The sequence below is a fragment of the Mesoplodon bidens genome, assembly GCF_964165515.1.
Source record: "Mesoplodon bidens genome assembly, chromosome: 2".
NCBI classification, from domain to species: Eukaryota; Metazoa; Chordata; class Mammalia; order Artiodactyla; family Ziphiidae; genus Mesoplodon; species Mesoplodon bidens.
In genome coordinates, this window is record NC_138177.1 from 54,442,844 (window position 1) to 54,450,803 (window position 7,960).

Here is a 7,960-nt window from a genome sequence, read left to right on the forward strand (position 1 = left end):
TATTACTGGATAGAATTTTTGCTCCATTCTTTTAATGGCTTTGGACTTTTTCAGTTGAATAGCTTAAATTAAATACAGGAAGTTTCCAAATTTAAAAATCATTTATTTCTTAAAAGTACATTGGGAACTTTTGTAACTTGGAACATACTCTTCCATCAAGATAGTATTGCTATTAATAGTGGTAGGTTATTTTGTTTGGCACATGAAAACTACTTAACTAATGTAGGTGCAATTACCTTTCACTTTCCCTTTGAGCTGTTCTTTCCACATGATTCACCTTCAGTGCTTTCTTTTTCTGCTTTCTGATGTTTCAGCTATACCACTGGATAATTAAGCGTTGTGTCCTCCTGTAAGTCAAACTATCATTTTAAACAATATGTCTATGAAATATTGAGTTGAAACTTAAAATACCAAAAACACATTTCCATTTCCTAGTCATAAGAAAAGGAGTTACTTTGACTTCTTTTATTTTTCTTTTCCTGTCTCAGCCCCTAACTATCCACAGCACATGATGGGAAAATTGGGTAATTGCTTGAACTATATGTTTGGAAACTATTTTTCAAATAATTCATTAACAAGGAAGAATGAAGAATTTAAAATGAAGCATTTCTTGAACATCCCCTACAATGTAAAGGTGTATAGACTAAAGATTATTTAGAGGTATATGGTCAAAATTACAAAAACGTCTTGTCCTTAGGTGGGATGCATGACTGATAAAATTTAAAATATTTAAATTATAAATAATTGACACTCCTCCAAATTAAAAGTATCAAACCCAGGGCATTCTTTAGAAATAAGAGTATATAAGAAGTTAAATCTCAATTCCAAGTGGCCCCTAAGCAAACTCAGAAGCCATATGAAATGTTGGAAAGTTAGGTTAAGCCATATGATGTTGTCCAACAGTAATCATAGAAATTTCCCAACTAGTATCTGGAGAGCATTTTTTTTAAAAGGCAATATTGGTAGGGAGAATTATGCATTCTAATCTGGGGGGAAATGCGATCAATATCGAGTAACCTTGGCCTAAATTCCCAGATTTGACAAGTTTGAAGCTCATGTTCGCCACACACACACAAATTCATTTTCTGAGCAAACTGTGATATTAACCTGCGTTATGGGAGCTCAAATAACTTGGACCCATATATGATACTTAGGTAACTGATGATGTAATGATGATTTTTTTCTTTTGGCTTTCAATATAAAATTCTTAAAAAGGCTGAGAAGAGCCAGCCAGAAAACACAAACCCAGAACTGTGGTTTCAAGTTCAAACCAATGCCTTGGAGTTCAAGACTATTTTAAGGGAGGTTGCTTGGAGAAAATATCTTTGGCACTATACGTATTTTACCTGAACCTCACGGATATCTATGGTAAACATACACACACACAGAGCTTTCCTAAAACATAGATATTTTAATATTTTCTGGTAGGACAGAATTTTGTTTGATCTTTCAATATCAACTCTTGTTTGTAGCTAGCTTTTAGCACAGTTCCTGGTTTCATAAATATTCACCGAACTAATGAAAATGGTAAAGAATGAATGTCTACTGAACATAAACTGTGACTGAGGGAGAGATTATATAAATGCAGTGAAAGACGATTTCTGCTCTAGATTTACAGTCCAATCTCACTTACATAAGTGCAAAATTTTCTTTGTGTCAGTCTCCAGTATAGCTATTTTGCACTAGGAGTAAGCATTTTCTCTGCAAGGAGAATCACCAACTCCCTATTCCTCCATGTTGTTTGTGCCGTTCATTGTCCAGGTCCTCAAAGTACCAAATGAAGCCGAGAGTTGGGTAAATGTTGAGTGGCTCAAGTACCTCAGGTCCAAATTAAACGGCCAGTTGTTCTGTGTTCGACGTTGACCTGTGACGGTTCATAATGCTCATAGGTTTGCCAGTTAAAAGAACTTGAATGTGACTTGCTTTTTCAGGCCCTTTGTCAAAACGTCTGTCTCATCTCTACTTTTGTATACCTCAAATGTGTGGAGACAAATGCCAACGCATATTTCCGAGAGAAAACCAAGCTCAGGTTGATGGCAAGCTTTATCAGGAGTCTAAGGGGTGAAGTGCACGAGCACACGTGTGTGTGTGTGTGTGTGCGTGTGTGCGTGTGTGTGTGTGAATGAGAGAGAGAGAGAGAGAAGCAGCTGTCCTCAGGATCCCTCCGTCTCTCTCCCGTTTGCTCTTTGCCAGCTAGCCGTCTCTCAGCCCACAGCGGAGATGTGAGGCGAGTATTTGGCTGATTCAGGCAAAGCACAACAAAAACAAAACAGACCTTCAGATTACCAAATCTGAGGGAGTCACTGGGTGGGGATTCTTGAGCCCAGTTTCAATTGAGACCTGTCCATGGTCCTGACCACATCCTTCCCCATGCCCCTCCCTCATTGGTTGCGGAGGCCGCAAGCAAGGGAGGAGCGGACGTCTCCGCCGGGGTCCTGGGCCCAGAAAAGCCCCCGGCCGAGCGGGTGGAAGCCGTCCGCACATACTCAGTGCGCCTCGGGCTGGTCTTGGGCGCCGGTGCTGGGGCTCTTTGGACCCCGCACCTGTTTCGAATCACAGCGCGAGGCGCGGTGGGGGAGGCGGGGTGGGGGCGAGGCGGCGTCACGTGCCGGCGGCAGTGGCGGCCCGGGAAGGTTCCATTTCTTCCGCGCGCTCGCGGCGCTCCGCCCCACCCCAGACCGCCCCGCCCGCGGCTCCCCCAGGCCGCGCAGCCCGGCGACTGCGGGGCTAACCCCGCCCAGCTCCACTCGCCGGCTGCCCCGGCGCGTCCTCCGCCCTCACGCCCGCTCGCCGCCCCCGCTATCCGGTTGGTGCGGTCCAGGGCGAGCACATCATGGCGATTGAAGGTAAGTGGGGGCCGTACGTGGTTGGTGAGGAGGGGGGAAGCGCAGGTAGCGGGGGCTCGGAGGTGCACGAGAGGCCGAGGCGAGGATGGGGCCGGGAGGCGGCTGTGGAGGCGCAGGGGTCCCGAATGCGTCCCGGGAGGCAGGTGGGCGGAGCGGCGCCGCGGGTCCTCCTGACTCTCGCCGGCCCTGGCTGTTCCGTCGGCCTCGGTCCGTGGCCCGGCGCGGAGAGGAGCTGGTCCGGCTGACAGGTATGGTGCCAGGGCCGCTGCCTCCTCCTGGCTGCGCGGAGTGGGGCTCCGGTGCGGCCCTGCCGACCCGGCGGGACGAGCTGGGGGAGCGAGGGACCGCAGGGTGTACCCCCTTCCATTGACCTCGCTCCAGCAAGCCATCCTCCCACAATACCCGCCTTCCTACCAAACTGGGAGCCCAGTTTCGCTGTCCCGGTCCTAACCCTTCTCAGCCCCTACTGTGGAGCCGATGCTGGGCTGTACTCTCCGTCCGTTCCCCTTTTGATTGCTGTTGTAGGGGACCAGGAAATTTGAAGTGAGGTTAATTTCCTTCTCAAGTGTTTTTTCCCCCTAACACTCAAAACTGGTTTTTCTCTACGAAAGAGGTATAAATACATCTTTACAACAAACGCACACTCTTAGAATCCTGCATATATATCAGTCCTTTAAGTGTTATAGTGCCATCAATACTCATATTTTCAAAAAAGTAGCTTAATAAATTAAGTTCCTAGATAAGGTACATAGTTGGCACTAGAGTGTATTTTTCTCTTCTTCCAAAAACATGTAACTGGGATGAAGTGTCTATATTTTGCCTTTTTTTTTTTGCTTTGTTTTTAAGGAAGATATTTTGAAAATTAATGCAACTCATCTAGGATTTATGTGAACGTCTGCAGCATCTTTCAGCCCCTGTCTTACTCTTACCTTAATACAAACAATGAAAGTAGTTTGTAAAATTTCCCTGTTTGTTTGTATGCATCTATGCAGATGTGCAAGGCCCCTACAGCAATATCATCACTAGGCTAAATTTTATGTGTTCCTCCTAAGTAAAACTTTTCAAAGCACTTCCCATCTTGGTGACCAATCCCTAGTGGCATACATCTTTGCCAGCTCCAGAATTGTTTTAGTTGTGTGTTTACGTTTATCTTATTTATTTAAGAGATTGATTACCTGTTATACGCAAGACACACATTCAAACAGTTTCAAGTGTCTGCTTTAGCTAAAGTGATAGAGGGCACTGGGGATAATATCTAACAATAATCTTTGATTTTCTTGTTATCCAGAGCGGTACTCTCAAACTTTTCCTTACTATGCTTTTTACTAGAGGTTTAAAATCAAGAAACCAAATACACTGATTTATGTTTTGTACTTTATTTCCGCAACCACTTTGTAGTAGAATTTCTTATGACTTGGTAAAGATAAAAACGTTATTGCAGAAGGCGAGGAAGAATCAGCCAGATAGTATCCAGATATGATCCTATAACTTGTAATTTCTTTAAAAATTTTCCAGTTTTCCCCCTTTTTCTCGATTGATCCTTCCCTTCTCCCCCTGCATCCCTGTAGTTAAATGTGATCGATTCCTTTTTTAAGTCAGCTGATGGCATTTTGCTCTGCCTGTTACTACTTGTATGTTTAAAGAACAAGATTTTTGCTTTCCCTATTCAAGAGATTCTTCTGTGCTTGAGATACTCTTGATTAATATTTTCATACTTAAGCATTTGTTTAAGGCTTCATAATATAAAGGTCAGGAATTGTCTTTTCTAGTTTGGCAAGGAAACTAGTTAATACTAGCATTTCAAATAAAGATGTCAGGTAAGGTGTACTGTTTATCACATACTAAAGAAGATTACTTATATACATCACCCCGTGCTATGTTATGAAATAGAATGAGCTCTGGATGAGGGCTTTATATTACGGACATCGTAGAATTTTAGGGGCCCAAGGGAGCATTTCATCGCACCTTCCCAAAGAAGTGGCTGTTAAAACATGCAGTGCCTTCATCCACCTGTTAATTCCGTAGACTTACTGAGCCATAGCTGTACTCAGCATTCTGTGCTAGACTCTGTGGGGCCGTAAAGATGAATAAAACCACATTTCTTCCCTCAAGGAGTATGTGTTCTGTTGGGGGAGACAGATAATTTTAACCATGCGATTACAATATAGTGTGAACACCAAGAGATGAATCATCCTTTTGTATAAAAATATTCAATGATAATGAGTTCATTGAACCAGTATGCCAATGAGCATTTATGCCAACGTGGAACTACAATTCTTATATTTCATAAGGTCTTTGTTTTGACCAAAAATGTGCCATTTATTAACTTCTATCTATCCACTCATCCTAGTTCTGCTCTCTAGAGCAATATATTAAAAGTTCACTATTCTCTGTGTACACGACATCACTTCTACCATTTGAAGACATCTCCTGAGCATTTTCTTTTCTAGACAAAATATTTAACTCTTCCTCTGGATGGTCTGTAGTTATATGTTTGAAATATGGTAGTGGGCCACTCCATTCCAGATGTTTTGTTGAATAGCGTACATTAAAACTGTTGTATCACTCCTTGACTTGTGCATAATCCTATTAATGTAGCTTAATATTAGAATAGCCTTTTTGGAACTTCATATTGACTCAGGATGAGGTTGTAATCAACCAAAATTACAGTCTCTTTCACCTGGACTACTTTCAAGTAATGTGTCTTCAGTCCCTTGCATGGCTAACCAGTGTTTTGATTTGAAGAACAGATTATTTGTATCTGTTAAGCATACTCTTATTTGTCCTGGTCCATCGTTTTAGCCCTTTAATTTTTTTTTTTTTGGTTGCGCCACATGGCATATGGGATCTTAGTTCCCCGACCAAGGATTGAGCCCATGCCCCCTGCATTGGAAGTGCCGGAGTCTTAACCTCTGGACTGCCAGGGAAGTCCCTAGTTTAGACTTTTAAGTACTAAGCGTTACTTTTATTTCCTTCTTTTGGGAAAACCCTTATTTTACAATACCAATTAATCATTTATTTCCTCTTTTTATTAATCAGACAGATAACTTCTAATCAGGACTTCAGACAAATATAACATGATGGTGTTACCACTCTGAGCTAATATAATTCCAGTCAGAGGTGAAGAACTTAGCCTTATCTTAGGTTAAGGTACAATTTTTAAAAAGCATATTGGAATATTGGGTATTTTACAGATCCTTATTGTTACCCTAGTGGTTTGGTGGGTAATACCAGGTTGGGAATCATTGGTCCAGCCTTGCCTATCAAGATCTGTAATTGTTATCCGGCATATTAACTCTTCTAATGTTGGCCTCTGTCAGTCTGACATTGTTGACTGTTTCCTGTTTTTCGAAGTTTTCTCTTTCTCTCTTGATTACTTACTTCTCAGCCTTCTGTTTATCTCCCTGATCTAATGTTCTCTGTGTTTCCATTCTCAACCCTATTCTCACTCCGCTTTATACACACTGCTGTAATTGCAGTGTGTATAAAGAATAATGTTGGAATCACTTATTTATACATTTGTCTCCCCAGTCTGACCGTAAATGCCTAGAGAATAACGTTTATTTGGTTTTTATTCATTAGATTTTGTACAGTATCTGAAAATAGTATGTACTCAACACGTTTCTTGAATTGTTATAATGGACTTCTATGCATTATCTTAACGGGTTGCTTCCCTTGCCCAGATGTATTTGACCAAATATCTGCCATTTAGTAACTCCTATCTATCTACTCATCCTAGTTCTGCTTTCTGGAGCAATAAATTTAAAACCCGCTATTAATAAATTAAAAGTACGCATGATTTTCCTAACTTATATTTCCAGATAGCAGCTACATATCTTGGATGTTTCACAGCAGTTCAGAATGTTTAGCTTGGGACGTTCAAAATGTCCTAAACTAAAGTTGTCGTCACAGCTGCTGAGTCCAGCCTCCATGCTCCCCACTCCATGCAAATTTACCATCTGAGTAGCATTTTTAAATAACCAGACACCTGAATTACAAAGCTGGAAATCAACCCTGTCTTATAATTCACTCCCCACATCCTGTTGATTACCAACTTGTACCACGCCTACATCTCAAATTAACTGATGATGTTTAGTGCTTACATTTTAAGTTATTCCCTTATCTGTCATTAAGAGACTTGTATTAGTTTCCTCACTTGTCATCTCCAGTCTTTAAGATTCATTCCAATCCATTTTTCAAACAATTGCTAGTTATCTTTGTAAACTGCGAATCTGAATTATTTAAAACCTCAAGATAAAGCTAGTCTTTAGTGATCTGGCCTACACCCTTTCATCCAGTCTGTATTTTTCTGTCTCTTCCATAAGATTATCATAAGACTCCTTGCAGAATGTTTTGCTGAGGTAAAAATATTCACCTTTATTGTTAACTTGCTATATATTAACTTTAAGTACTTAACATCTGTGGGTAGCATTTTTAAAAATTGTGAAAGAAGGGTAAATTAGAGAATCGGTGTGTGTGTATACTCACTTTTTGTTCATAATGCATCTTAGAGTTTATCACACACTTTCACATATTTTTTAAGTCATTAGTACAATTTTGAGATGCTCTTGAAGATTTGTTGTGACTCTTAAAATTTCCAAGACATAATTTGGGCTTTCAAAAGCCATTTGAGGGCTTCCCTGGTGGCGCAGTGGTTCGGGGTCCGCCTGCCAATGCAGGGGGCGCGGGTTCATGCCCCAGTCCAGGAGGATCCCACGTGCCGCGGAGCGGCTGGGCCCGTGAGCCATGGCCGCTGGGCCTGCGTGTCCGGAGCCTGTGCTCTGCAACAGGAGAGGCTGCAGCGGTGAGAGGCCCGCGTACCGCAAAAAAAAAAAAAAAAAAAAGCCGTTTGAAATGTGGAATTAAAAAACCCAATACAGGACTTCCCTGGCAGTCCAGTGGTTAAGACTCCGTGCTTCCACTGCAGGGGACATGGGTTCAATCCTTGGTCGGGCAGCTAAGATCCTGCATGTTGCACAGCCAAAATAAATAAATTTTTTAAAAAAAGGACCAATTTTAAAAAAACAATACAAACATGTTGTATTATTAGTCTTGAGGGAGAACATCACACTCCTTTCCTTCTTTCCATTCTATTGTTAAAGCTATATCATTAC